General features: G+C 37.6%; 1 pseudogene; it reads left to right on the top strand.

The window, feature by feature from the left end:
• The first annotated feature begins 554 nt into the window (after positions 1 to 554).
• Positions 555 to 1,491, top strand: LOC116275739 (annotated as a pseudogene).
• The last annotated feature ends 13,471 nt before the right edge of the window (positions 1,492 to 14,962 follow it).

The raw sequence follows: 14,962 nt of genomic DNA, 5'->3' as shown, positions 1-14,962 counted from the left end.
ACTAATTTTCAAATTGAAGATTTCAGAAACACTGAACTTGGAAAGACCCTGAGAGATGACTTTTTTCATTTTCAATCAGTGCTGAGTCATCTCAGATACTCAATCATCTGTTTTTTAAAAAATGTAAACCTCCAAGCAGATCATGATCCCTTTCCTCTTCTTTGCGTTTTCTGTTTGTATCCTTAATAGCACCTACCACATTGATTAGTAATTGTTAGTTTAATGTTCTGTCTCTTCAAATATAATGCAAGCTCTTTCCAGGAAGAAAATGAATCATTGTTGTTAAAGCCTTAACACTTGACCCAGTATGTATTTAATAAACGTTTTTGAACAAACGAAAAACCTTGGCGAAATGAATAAATATTTCCTTGGTAAGTTCTTTCACTATCAATCGTATCACAAAATTTTTCTTAATACCAACTTAAATGCCATTTTGTGTATAGAAAAATCCCTAAAAGATCCTAGAGGTTATCCACTCTGGGCAGAAGTGCATCTAAAAACTAAAGCTTTTCCTTCTTTCATTTCTGCTGTAGGCCCCAGTGGTTACTGTCGAAATGGGCAAGTTCATGAAACCTGGGAAAGTGGTGTTTGTCCTGGCTGGACACTACTCCGGATGCAAAGTTATCACATTGATGATGGCACCTCAGACCGCCCCTACAGCCATGCCCTGGTGGCTGGAATTGACCACTATCCCTGCAAAGTAAGAGCTGCCATGGGCAAGAAGATCACCAAGAGGTCAAAGATCAAGTCTTTTGTGAAAGTTTATAACTAGAGTCACCTAATGCCCACAAGGTACTCTGTAGATATCCTCTTGGACAAAACTGTCATCAATAAGGATGTCTTCAGACATGCTGCTCTTAAACGCAAGGCTGGACAAGAGGCCAAGGTCAAGTTCGAAAAGAGGTACAAGACAGGCAAGAACAAGTGGTTCTTCCAGAAGCTGCAGTTTTAGATGTTTTGTTTTAGTCATTAAAAATTAAAAAGAAAAAAAAAAACTAAAGTTTTCTTCGGTTTTGTTCATTGTATTTCTTTTTAATCTTCAGAGAAGAAAATATATACAACCATCCTTGCAGATGTATTTCAATTTCACAAACATTTAGAATTAGAAAAATTCCTCCTCCTAGCTACAGAGTCTCCATCCAAATATCCACATGGGCTTGACAAGCAAGGTAAATGCATAAAGGAGGGTATTTTGTCATAAGGCCTAAAACTAAGATCCAGTGTTCTGTGCTGCTTCGATAGCTGGTGGAATCAGGAGGGCCTTAAATGGCCTAACTGTAAGTTCCCCTGCAGCTCTGTTCCCAGAGATAAGATTCCCTAGCCAAATAACCCTCTGTATCAAGAGGACCAGGTGTAGTTCCTGCTTATCTCTGAGTAGTGAGTTTTTGTTCCCTATCAGACTGTGAAATTATTCGAACAAGTGAATCACACCTTCCTGTTGGAACCAAGGGACACCTCACCCTTTAGATACTACAAAGCCTGGCTCCCAAAGCCCATCCTTGTTCACTGTGTTCCTGAGTGCAAATCCAGTGTGGTCCTGTGTAGCATACCATGTCCTCCTCCTCAGGCGGTGAGTATATGTGATGAATAAACTACTGTTGATCTTACCTGTCCAATGTTGGGTGTCAGGTGTTTGGCCATTTCCATAAACCTAGGTCAAGAATCCCTTCCTCATCAACAGAGTGACTGGGAGGCAATTAAAACAGGTACGGACCTGGTATGGGAAAAACGATTGCAGGGGAAAGAACTATAACAATACCTGGAGCTTGTGGCTTAGAGCTAGGAAGTGGGGGGGAACCATGGAGGTCTGGACAGGACAGACCCCAATTTAAGTAAGCAGCTACTGTTCAGCATTAGTCTATTGTAGACAGGCTAGTCACAACAATACATAATATTGCCAAATATTTCAAGAGACACTGGAAATCTGGATTTTATGTCAAAATTCTCACTTTTTAAAAGTTGGAAACTTCTTCCTTCCTTTCATTTTCCCTCTCCTTTTCCCACTCTCTCTCTCTCTCAGCCCAACCAAAACCCATCGGGGTGGTTTCGTGAGGTGCCAGTTTGTAACCTCTGTCCCAGAAGTTAAGCCTAGTCCCTAGAACACTACTCTGATCCCAACACTTAAATAACATTCTGCCATTATATCTTTGAATATCGTATATACTAACATTGCTGATTCAAGTTAGATTTACTATACCCCTGAAATTTAAATCTTAGCCATATTTGTCTATAAGTCCCCATTATATATTAGGGCAGTCTTATTTTTCCTCCTAGCAACAATTCACTACACTGCATTTTGTTCTGACCACATTTCACACTCCCTCAATTACTAAGTCATTTTGAATTCTAATAATATCCTTCCAGGCACTTCCAATCACACTCAGCTTATGCTGTTCCTTCCATTATATCATTCCAAACATCAAAAAATATAAAGGAATCTAGCTTAAAAATAAGACCTCTAAAATACCCGCTGTTATGTTCCTCCCAAATTGACATGACACAAATAATAACTTCCCTAATTATTTCCAGGAAATGTAATAGTGCATTTTTTCTAAACTGTCACTTTTTAAAGACTGGTAAATATGAGTTTCAGAAGAATTAATATAATTGCTATGGGGAGAAACAACAGTACTCTTTAACCATGCCAAAACATTTTAATAAGTTTGATGAATTTAAAAGCATATTTAAGGCCAGGCGCAGTGACTCACACCTGTAATCCCAGTACTTTGGGAGGCCACAGCAGGAGGATTGCTTGAGCTCAGGAGTTCGAGACCAGCCTGGGCAACATGGCAGATACTCCATGTCTACCAAAAATTCAAAAAATTATCTGGCCATGGTGGTACATGCCTGTGGTCCCAGCTATTCATTAGGCTGAGGTGGGAGGATCACTTGAGCCCAGGAGATGGAGGTTGCAGTGAGCCATGATCACACCACTGTACTCCACTCCACCTTGGGTAACACAGCAAGATCTCATCTCAAAAAAAAAATTTTTAAGAATATTTAAAAGAAATAGTTTTAAAGCATATTCATTAATTTCTTCATTCAGCAAACTTCTATTGAGCACCTACTCTGTGCCAGTCACTGTTTGAGAAGCTGGGAGTATATTCAAAACAGAATAAAATTCCCACCATCATTGAGTTTGCTGTCCATAATATTAGGCAGAATATAAAATCAACTCTTCCTGTTAATTAAAGTTAGATAAAAATGGGTAAGCCAATAGACAAAATCAGAAGAGACTATGTTAAACTTAAAATAGTAGCTGGGTATGTCAAGGAGGTTATAGACTATTTCTTTCTTTATTCAATATAAAATGCATGAGTTCATAATGAAATGACATAAAAAATAAAGATAGACAATTCATCATTCACCTGTGAAGACTACTAATGTACTAACTCATTATTCTGAAAATTGATAAATAAGTAGAATAACCATATAATTTGTTGTCACAAATGGAACATTTTAAAGAGTAAAATTCAATTCAAAGTTCACACATTACATTTGGTTGATGTATCTCTTAATTTTCTTTTAACCTATAACTTCACAAACCATTAGTATAAATTAAATAAGTTTAATGTATAACTTTATGCCAGCATCATCTCTCACCTGGACTGCCACAACTGCCTCACTCTTGATTCCTAGAATTCATTTACCACTCTACATCAAGAGTCATTTTGTAAAAAGTACATATCAGAGGAATTAACTGGAGGATAATGGTGGTAACCTGAATTCAAATCTCTACACACATCCCCCCAAAAATAAATAAATAATAGCAACAAGGAGTACAAATAAAACAAAAATGTTACACATGCCACCAAAATCACTATGAACCAGAGTATAGCAGGAATTTCAAATTACCTGAATGTAGATAAATGAAACTTGAAGCCCCACCAATGCAAGCCTGTGGGTGTACAGAACAGTGACACAGAAGGCCTAAGACACTCTAACGAGAAAAGAAGACAGGTGAGGACTTAAAACATACACAAAACTACCTGCAGAAAGAGAAAGCACAACATATGTGATAAAATACCACACACAGGTCCATGACTTAGTAGCTCATGGCACCCAATAGAGGGGAAGAGCTTGAAAGTGAGTAGAACAGAGGAGGCAGAAGAGGAAATACTACATCTGTGAGACAAAGAGATAAGTAAAGAGGGAGAACAGCCCCTTGGTGAGTGGCAGTAAAGGAAAATAAGGAAGTCAATGGCAAAAAATTAAAGATGCTGCAGAAAAAGAACAGAAACAAGACATGGCAAGACTCTCCCCACAACTACCACTACCACAATCACAATCTTACTTGGAAGAAAAATAATGTATTTTACTAAAATGAGAGAAGAGCATGCTCATGAGTGAGAAACTCTGTCCAAAAAGATGCCTTGGAATAAAAATAAAATCAAACAAATTCCATACAAAGTTATCAGAAGGAAAAAAATACAGAACATATGTAATCAAAACTTTTCAGCCAGGCACAGTGGCTCATGCCTTTAATCCCAGTACTTAGGGAGGCCAAGACCAGCAAATTACCTGAGGTCAGGAGTTCGAGACCAGCCTGGCCAACATGGTGAAACTCCACTGCTACTAAAAATACACAAATTAGCCAGGTGTTGTGGTGGGTGCCTGTAATCCCAGCTACTTGGGAGGCTGAGGCAGGAGAATCACTTGAATCTGGGAGGCAGAGGCTGCAGTGAGCAAAGATCACACCATTGAACTCCAGCCTGGGTGACACAACAGGACTCAGTCTCAAAAAAGAAAACAAACAAACAAACAAAACAAAAAAACAAAATGTTTCAACTGGTAAAAATTTCTCTAAAAATGCCAACCACAAAACACAATACACTCAAACTGATTTAAATAATGTCAAACAACATTTGGAGATATTAAAAAGTCTAGAGTCATAAATTTAAAATAAATAACATAAATAAGCCCAGGAAAATTTATGAGATCTATGCAAGGGGAAAATGTAATGAGAGTAGATTGGACCAAAAAAGAAAATCCAAGAAAAAGACAAAATTATCTCAGAAAGGAGGAATAAATTGCAAGGTGCCCAAGGGAAAATATATTTGGATGAACATTTAATAATAATAAAAAACAAGAACAAAAATATAAGATAGGCCAGGCATTGTGACTCACACCTGTAATTCCAGTATTCTAGGAGGTCAAGGCAGGAAGATCACTTGAGCTCAGGGGTTCAAGGCAAGCCTGGGCAAAGTAGTGAGACCCCATCTCTATAAAAAATTACCCGGGCATGGTGGCGTGTGCCTATAGTCCCACTTCCTTGGGAGGCTGAGGCAGAAGAGTCACTTGAGCCCAGGAGATTGAGGCTGCAGTGAGTGGTGATCATACCATTGCACTCCAGCCTGGGGGACAGAGTGAGACTCTGTCTCAAAAATCATAATAATAAGATAAAGAAAGAAGCAAAAAAGCATCAGAGAGTAGAAAGTGATCAAAATTGAAGACATGCAAAGAAGGCTCAACATATGTATAATTGGAAATCCTGACAAAGAAAAACAATACAATGGGGCAGAACTAATATTTAACACTATAAACCAAGAAAACTTTCTGGAAATAAAAGAAAAGCCTGTAATACTAGCACTTTGGTAGGCCAAGGTGGGAGGATTGCTTGATGCCAAGAGTTCAAGACCAACCTGGTCAACATAGTGAGACTCCAACTCTATAAAAAATAAAAAGAAAATAAATAAAAATACATTAAAATAAATAAAAATACATTTAAAATAAATAAAATAAAACAAATAAAAAGAAAATAAATAAAAAATACATTAAATATATATTTACCTGAAAATATTGACCTAAAATGATCAACTCTAAGATATATGTTAATACAACTATTAGAATTTGAAGGCTAAGAATATTCCTCAGAGCTTCTAGCAAAAAAAGATCAAATTGCTAACAGGCATAAGAAAATTAGATTGGCTTTAGTCTCCACAAAAGCAGCATTTAAAGCCAAGAGGCCAATATTTTCAAGAAACTCAAGGAAACAAATAATAAGCAAAGTATTTTATAGCAAAGTTCGTCTAGCATCAAGGCTATATAAAAACAGTTTTGAACATGCAAGAGCTCAAGAAACATGGTACTCAAAAGTCCTTTTTGAAGTGTCTACTTAGGCAGGAGTTGACACACAATAGCCCACAGGTCAAATCTGGCCTGGCATCTGTTTTTGTACAGCCCACAAGCTAAGAATTTTTACATTGTTAAAGCGGTTTACAGTAAGAAAAAAAGGAGTGACAGAAGGAAAAGGAGAAGCAGCAGCAGCAGTAGTAGCAGCAAAGAGTGTATATATGGCCTGCAAGGCCTAAAACATTTACTCTCTGGCTCTTTACAGAAAAATTTTGCTGACTCCTGCCCTAGACTAAGATAAGTTTTATCCACACAAGAGATGACTGGGGAAACATCAGTAAACAGACATGGTAAGCACTTAATGTACTAATTGTAGAACCAAGAATAAAAGAAAAGTAGGGACAGGGTTGAAAGAATAGTATGTGAGCAGTATACATTCTGACAAAATAGAAAGAATGCAACCAGCAGGCGGAAAAAGAGAGGAATGGGGGTAGTAGAGTAAGATAATTGAGTGTTATAAAGATGATAGTTAGGAGCCCAAGGATATCATTTAAAACTTACAAGCCCGCTAGTAAAAAAAAAAAAAAAAAATTCAGCCAAAAAAGGAGGAATTTAACCTATTAAAAGGATAAATACAAAGATAACCACAAGAATAACAATACTAATTTCCCTAAATGCCTCTCTCTACAAGAGGGGCACAGTAAATATAATTACATCTAGTAATTATAACACAAAATAATATAAGAAAGTTGAGAACAAACATATCAGTCATCAATAATATTAGTGGGCTTAACTTGCCCATTAAAAGGAAAAGAATTTCAAATTGGCTCATAAATCAAAACTGAACTTTGGGGGCCAGGTGCGGTGGCTCATGTCTGTAATCCCAGCACTTTGGGAGGCCGAGGCAGGTGAATCACCTGAGATCAGGAGTTCAAGATCAGTCTGGCCAACAAGGTGAAACCCCATCTCTACTAAAAATACAAAAAAATTAGCTGGGTGTGGTGGCATGTGCCTGTAGTTCCAGCTACTTGGGAGACTGAGACAGGAGAATCACTTGAACCTGGGAGGTGGAGGTTGCAGTTAGCCAAGATCGTGCCACTGCACTCCAGCCTGGGCAACAGAGTGAGACTCCATCTCAAATGAAACAAAAACAACAACAACAAAAAACTGAACTCTGTGCTTTTTACAAGAGACACTTCTAAACCATGGTAAAAAGGCTACAAATGAAGGCATAGTCAAAAATATACTAAGCAGGCCGGGTGCAGTGGCTCACGACTGTAATCCCAGCACTTTGGGAGGTCAAGGCGGGTGGATCACCAGGTCAAGAGATTGAGACCATCCTGGCCAACATGGTGAAACTCTGTCTCTACTAAAAATACAAAAATTAGGTGGGTGTGGTGGCACGTGCTTGTACACCTAGCTACTCGGGAGGCTGAGGCAGGAGAATCACTTGAACCCAGGAGGCAGAGTTTGCAGTGAGCCGAGATCGTGCCACTGCACTCCAGCCTGGCAACAGAGCAAGACTCTGTCTCAAAAAAAAAAAAAAAAAAAAAAAAAAATTATATAAATATACTAGACAAATGAAACTCATAAGAAAGCAAGGATTGTCATCTTGATTATCAGGTAGAATTCAGGCCAAAAAGCATTAAATAAAACAAATGATGATACTTTATGATGCTAAAAGCCACAACTCACAAAGAAGATGTAACAGTTATAAATATCCATGTACCAAATAACCCAACAGCCAACTATACAAAGCAGAAACTACATGAGACTGAATGAGAAACAGATAGAGATTACATAGGATGCTTCACCACCCATTCTCAGCACAGAGATGTCCAGTGGATGAAAGATAAGGATATGGAATATGAATAGATATTGTAAAGATAATGATATGGAAACAACACAATCCATAAGGCCATTCATATGGATATTTCTTGAATATTATACCCTGATAATAAAGAATAGTTCACATTTCATTACAGATCAGACAGCTTGCTCTACTCTTTCTCCCTTCTCATTACTGTGCTTGACTATGCATATATATATACACATACACACACACACACACTTTCTTAAGTACATATGGAATATTCTCAAAATTAATTATATTTTAGGTCACAAGAAAATATCATTAAGTTGCACAGAATAGAAACAGCACAACAGGCCAGGCGCAGTGTTTTCATGCCTGTAATCCCAGCTCAAGTGGGAGGATCACCTGAGCCCAGGAGTTTGAGACCAGCCTGGGCAACATGGCGAGGCCCCCATCTCTATGAAAAAACCTTTTTTACGTTAACCAGGCATAGTGGCACACACCTGTGGTCTCAGCTACTCAGGAGGCTGAGATGGGAGGATCAGCTCCTTGAGCCCAGGCGGTAGAGTCTGCAGTGAGCCATGTTCTTGCCAGTACACTTCAGTTTGGTGACAAAGAGACCCTGTCTCCAGAAAAAAAAAAAAAGGAAGAAAGAAAGAAATACCACAAACAACGCTATCTCACCACAATGTAATAAAATCAGAAATTTAAAATTGAAATTATAAAATAAAAAGCCACTTCTGCTGAAAATTAGAAAGTCTTCTATGATATGTCTTGGGTGAAATGAGAAATACACACATATAGACTATCTGAAAAATGATGATGAAAACCCTGTTTATCAGAAATCTATGGTTATGTTTAACGGAGTGATCAAGGAGAATTTGTAGGCTTTGTGGTCAGCTGAAAAAAATAAATGGCCTTCCAAAGATACATTCACTTCCTAATCCATGGAACCAGTAAATATTGCTTCATAAAGCAAAAGATGTGATTAAATTAAAGATCTTGAGAGGAAGGGCTTATCCTGAATTATTCAGATGGGCCCTAAATACCATCACATGCATCCTTATGAGGGAGAGGCGGAGTGGGACAGGCAGACACAGAGAGGAGAAAGCAATGTAAAGTCTGAGGCTGAGACTGGAGTGATGTAACCACCAGCCAACCAATGCCAATAGCCATCAGAAGCTGAAAGAAGCAAGAAATTGATTCTCCTCTAGAGCCTCTGTAGTGAGTACAGCCCTGTGGAAGTCTTGATTTTGAACCTCTGCCCATCAGAACCAGAATAATTTCTGTTCTGCGAGAATAAATTTCTGTAGTTTTAAGCCACTAAGGTGGTAATTTATTATAAAAGCCCTAAGAAACTAACATAACCTTAAACACCCATATCAGTAAAAATGAAAGAATAATAAAAAATGAATTAAGTTCTCAACTCAAAAAACTAGAAAAAGCTTATAAAGCATTTCTAAAATAAAGCACAATTAAAGAATTAATAGAAATAAAAACAGAAATTAAGGAGATGAAGAACAGAAAATAGTGCATCAAATTATTAATACAAACATCCTGATTCTTTTTTAAAAGTCAACAAAATAGACAAAATACTAGGTAATTCAACCAAGACCAAAAGGAAGACAGCAAAATATAATAAAAGAATAACTGTTGATGAAGAAAAATTTAAATCATAAAATATTTCATACATATTTAAACAAATACATTCTAAAATCTATATGACACAGAAAACTTCTTAGAAAAGTATAACTCACCAAAATTTACCCCAATAAAGATAGGAAGCTTATATCTACCCATTTTCATAGCAAAAACTTGAAAACATTATCAAAAAAACTACCCCCACCAAAAAGAACTAGGCCCAGATGGTTTCTGAGAAGAATGCTTCCAAACCTCTGGAGACCAGATAGTACCAATGTTGGTAAATTGTTTCAGAGAATAAAAGCTAAAGGAAATTTGGCTGGGTGTGGTGGCTCTCACCTGCAATCCCAGCACTTTGGGAGGCCAAGGCAGGTGGATCACTAGGTCAGGAGTTCGAGACCAGCCTGACCAACATGGTGAAACCTCATCTCTACTAAAAATACAAAAATTAGCTGGGCATGGTGGCACACACCTGTAATCCCAGCTACTCAGGAGGCTGAGGCAGGAGAACTGCTTGAACCTGGGAGGTGAAGGTTGCAGTGAGCTGAGATTATACCATTGCACTCCAGCCTGGGCAACAGACCAAGACTCTGTCTCAAAAAAAAAAAAGCTACAGGAAATTTTGCAAATTCTTTTAATGGAGTATAACATTAATATCTAATATCACTTATAAATGTAAGTGTAAAATATCCCAAATAAAATATTATCGTATAGACCCCAACATCACATTAAGAATATAACACACTATGACCAAGGGAATTTATACCAGAATTGCAAGGATAATTCAGTTTTAGGAAATCTATTAATGTTGTCCACCATTATAATAGTTCTATGGAGAAAAAATCATATGATTACTTTTATACATGCTGAAACGATCTTTGAAAAAAATTAACACAAATTCCAAATCAAAACTCTCAAGAAAACAGGACTGGATGAATACTTTCTTAACATGTCATATATCTTAATCCTAAAGCCAAATCTTACTTAACAGAGAAACACTAGAAAGTTTTTCACTTTGTACCAACAAGGCTCTTTTTTTCTGGAACTAAACAAGTTGATACTAAAATTCATATGGAGAAGTAAACATGCAAGAAAACCAGGAATAAGAAAAGGTCATAAGGGAGGATTTGCCTCTATAATTTAATGGATTAATAAAACAGGATATTCAATTACATACAGAAGTTTAGTATATAATAAGGGTGGCCTATTAAATTACTATGTCAAAGATGAATTTTTGAATAAATGCTGTTGGTACCAATGAGTAGCCATTTGAAAAAAGACAAAATTAGATTCATTCCTCATACCAAACAAAAGAACTAACTCCTAATGAATCAGAGATTGAAATATAAAACAATACACTATACTAAAAGTATTAAAATAAAATATAGACAAATTCCTCCAAATCTGAGTGTGGGAAAAGGTCTTCTAACCATAACTCAAAATCCAAGTGCAATAAAATAAAACATAAAAAATTTTGACTACACAAAAATAAAAAACTATTGCATGACAAAAATATAAGTCACAAGATGAATGTCTAACTGGGAAAAAATTTTAAATACACATATACACATATATGTGTGATATATGTCTATTTATATATATATCTTTAAAGGGATAATAGACAACTTTTAAAATTAAGGGAAAATATAAATAATTCTATAGAAAAATAAGCAAAAGAAATGAACGGATAAGTCATAAAGAAAATGGAGAAAAAAATAACCTTTAAACAAGTGAAACTACATTCGAAATCATGCAAAATAAAAGAAATAAAAAGTTAAATTATACTAAGATACAATTTTTCTCCAATTAGATTGTCAAAAATTAAAAGCTTAACTAGATACTCTATTGCCAAGACTGTGAGGAAACAGGCATTGGTAGTAAAGGAAAACAATGTCACACCTATGGGAGAAAAATTTGGCAATATCAAACAAAACTACATGTGTATTGAGCCTTAGATCCAGCAATTCCACTCACTGAATTTTTACCCTAAAGATTCAACTCTAGTAATATGAAAGTAAAGTACATCTCCAAAAGGTTATTCATTAGAGCGTCGTTCATAGTTACAAAATACCAGAATACTATCTAAAGGACCAAAGTAAAGTAAAGGATATTGTTGAATAAATTATAGTACATTCACTATGCAAACTGTGTAAAAAATGATGAGAAAGATATCTATATAGTGATATGGAGATATTTCAGAATAATTTTTAGTAAAAAAAAATTGAAGTTTAAAAATGTAAAAAGTTTCAATTGTAAAAATTTTAAAGTATATTTCTTTTTGTATGAGAAAATGTGGGGAAGGGCCAGGTGCAGTGGCTTGCACCTATAATCCCAGAGCTTTAGGAGGCCAGGGTAGGAAGATTGCTGAGGTCAGGAGTTCTAGACCAGCCTGGGCAGCATACCAAGACCCCTGTCTCTACAAAAATTAATTTTAAAGTTAACCTAGTGCAATGGCATGTGCCTGTAGTCCTAGCTACTCTGGAGGCTGAGGCAGGAGGATTGCTCGAGCCTAGGAATTTGAGGCTGCATGGAGTTCTGATCACTCCACTGCACTCTAGCCTGAGTGACAGAGCAAGAATCTGTCTCAAAAAAGAAAAAAAAGAAACAAAGAAAAGTAAAGAAAATAAGGGAAAAGAAAATACATACACATATCTCCTTACTTCTGCAAAAAGAAACATAGAAATGATAAAAACAAAACAAAAAATGAAATTAATACCCACAAGGACAGGGTGATGAGGGGGTGTATTAGTCTGTTTTCATGCTGCTGATAAAGACATACCTGAGACTTGGTAATTTATAAAGAAAAAGAATTTTAAAGGACTCATAGTTCCACATGGCTAGGAAGGCCTCATAATCATGGTGGAAGGTGAAAGGCATGTCTTATATGGTGGCAGACAAGAGAGAATGAGAACCAAGTGAAAGGGGAAACTCCTTATAAAACCATTAGATCTCATGGGACTTATTTCACTACCACAAGAACAGTATGAGGGAGACTGTCCCCATGATTCCATTATCTCCCACTGGGTCCCTCCCATGACATGTAGGAATTATGCAAGCTACAACTCAAGATGAGATTTGGGTGGGGACACAGCAAAATCATTCATTCTGCCTCTGCCCCTCCCAAATCTCATGTCTTCACATCTCAAAACCAATCACGCCTTCCTAACAGTCCCCCAAAGTCTTAACTAATTTCAGCATTAACTCAAAAGCCCACAGTCCAAAGTCTCATCTGAGACAAGGAAAGTCCCTTCTGCCTATGAGCCTGTAAAATCAAAAGCAAGTTAGTTACTTCCTCGATACAATAGGGGTACAGGCATTGAGTAAATAGACCCATTCCACATGGGAGAAATTGGCCAAAATGAAGGAGCTAAAGGCCCCATGCAAGTCCGAAATCCAGCAGGACATTCAAATCGTAAAGTTCCAAATGGTCTCCTTTGACTCCATGTCTTACATCCTGGTCATGCTGATGCAAGAGGTGGGTTCCCATGGTCTTGGGCAGCTCCACCCCTGTGGCTTTGCAGGGTACAGCCTCTCCCTCCCAGCTGCTTGCAGAAGCTGGTGTTGAGTGTCTGTGGCTTTTCCAGGAGCATGGTGCAAGCTGTCAGTGGATCTACCATTCTGGGGTCTGGAGGATGGTGGCCCTCTTCTCACAGCTTCTCTAGGCTGTGCCCCAGTGGGGATTCTGTGTGGGGGCTTCAACCCCACATTTCCCTTCTGCACTGCCCTAGCAGAGGATCTCAGGGCAGTGCAGAAGGGAAGGCCCCACCCCTGCCGTAAATTTCTACCTGGGCATCCCGGTGTTTCCATACATCCTCTGAAATCTAGGTGGAAGTTCCCAAACCTCAATTCTTGACGTCTGTGTACTTGCAGGCTCACCACCACACAGCAGGTGGGCCCATGAAACCATTTATTCCTCCTAGGCCTTCAGGCCTGTGATGGGAGGGGCTGCTGCAAAGGTCTCTGACATGTCTTGGAGGCATTTTTCCCATACGTTTGGCAATTAACATTTGGCTCCTCATTATTACACAAATTTCTTGCAGCTGGCTTGAATTTGTCCTCAGAAAATGGGTTTTTCTTTTCCAGCTCATCATCAGGCCACAAAATTTCCAAACTTTCATGCTCTGTTTCCCTTTTAAAACTGAATGCTTTTACAGTACCCAAGTCACCTCTTGAATGCTTTGTTGCTTAGAAATTTCTTCCACCAGATACCCTAAATCATCTCCCTCAAGTTCAAAGTTCCACAGATCTCTAGGGCAGGGAAAAAATGCCACCAGTCTCTTTGCTAAAGCATTACAAGAATAACCTATACTCCATTTTCCAACAAGTTCCTCATCTCCATCTGAGACCACCTCAGCCTGGATTTCATTGTTCATATCATTATCAGCATTTTGGTCAAAGCCATTCAACAAGTTTCTAGGAAGTTCCAAACTTTCCCACATTTTCCTCTCTTCTTTTCAGCCCTCCAAACTGTTCCAACCTCTGCCTGTTACCCAGTTCCAAAGTTGCTTCCACATTTTTGGGTATCTTTACAGCAGAATTTCACTCTTGGTACCACTTTACTGTATTAGTCTGTTTTCACACTGCTGATAAAGACATACCTGAGACTGGGTAATTTATAAAGAAAAAGAGGTTTAATGGACTCACAGTTCCACATGGCTGGGGAGGCCTCACAATCATGACAGAAGGTGAAAGGCATGTCTTACACGGTGGCAGACAAGAGAGAATGAAAGCCAAGCAAAAGGATTTCTCCTTATAAAACTGTAAGATCTCATGAGACTTATTCACTTCCACAAGGACAGTATGGGGGAACCACTCCCATGATTCCATTTTCTCCCACTGGGTCCCTCCCTCAACACGAGGCAATTATGGGAGCTACAATTCAAGATGAGATTTGGGTGGGGACACAGGCAAACCAATCAGTGGGTAACACTGGAAAGTACAGAGGAAGAAAGAGACATCTCTTAAAATAATTTCTTACATAGTTGGACTCTTGAAAACACGTCAGTGTTCTACACAAATAAATACCAAATAAATTTTTTAACATAAATAAATAAATAAATACAAAAAATATATTAAATTGAATCAATAAGAACAAGAAAATCAATAAGGAGTGTGGAAAAGCATAAAATTGAACATAAAACAAATGTCTCCTACTGCATTTCAAATAAATAACAACCATATTTAAGGGCAGAAAGCAGTAATCCAATAAACTTTCCAACACGGTACTTCAACAACTATATGCCCTAAGTTTAGATAAAAGAAAGAAACCCCAGCAACAAACCTTAATCTCTTGTTTTTCTGTGGTATGGCTGTAGAATGCACTGTAGAATTGAGCCAGTGAACATTTGTTAGGTAAGAACAAATGTGTTAGGGTTCTTAATGTGAAAGAAGAGGGAAACAAATACAGAAGAGGAAAGGCAAAGAAGAACCTTACAG

The sequence above is a fragment of the Papio anubis genome, chromosome 7, assembly GCF_008728515.1.
Source record: "Papio anubis isolate 15944 chromosome 7, Panubis1.0, whole genome shotgun sequence".
Lineage (NCBI taxonomy): Eukaryota > Metazoa > Chordata > Mammalia > Primates > Cercopithecidae > Papio > Papio anubis.
This window is presented reverse-complemented; position numbering and strand designations above follow the sequence as displayed.